Source organism: Brassica oleracea, chromosome C9, assembly GCF_000695525.1.
Source record: "Brassica oleracea var. oleracea cultivar TO1000 chromosome C9, BOL, whole genome shotgun sequence".
Lineage (NCBI taxonomy): Eukaryota > Viridiplantae > Streptophyta > Magnoliopsida > Brassicales > Brassicaceae > Brassica > Brassica oleracea.
In genome coordinates, this window is record NC_027756.1 from 23,930,956 (window position 1) to 23,931,341 (window position 386).

At 21.5% G+C, this 386-nt stretch overlaps 1 protein-coding gene across 1 annotated transcript in view; it reads right to left on the bottom strand.

Moving 5' to 3' along the window:
• Positions 1-386, bottom strand: part of LOC106312985 (probable plastid-lipid-associated protein 1, chloroplastic) — a 5,780-nt gene that overhangs the window by 1,601 nt on the left and 3,793 nt on the right. The gene's annotated exons all lie outside the window — the stretch shown is intronic.

A 386-nucleotide genomic window follows, 5' to 3' on the forward strand; every position in this document is an offset into this window, starting at 1 on the left:
ATTGTTATCAAATCTTTATTATTCATAATCATTAATTGCCATATATATGTAAATAATATTAGGTAATTTCGTAGCTTTTATTTAGGGAAAGAATACACATTTCTTATATTTAAGGTTAATATAATGTTCTCTAGTGGACATTAAACAAATTATGACATAAAAACCTTATTTTTTCTCTCGAACACATTCTTGAAAAAGTGAACATTATTGTTTTCACAGTTGAATTATTTTGACTTCTATCTTACATATGGTTTTGAAAACTTTCAAATCAACCATCAAATTAATACATGTCATTTTAATGTTTTTAGTCGTATACTTAAGGAAAACTTAAATTTTTGTAATTTAAAATCGTTTTAAAAAATTCAAAATATAACATATAAGAAAAA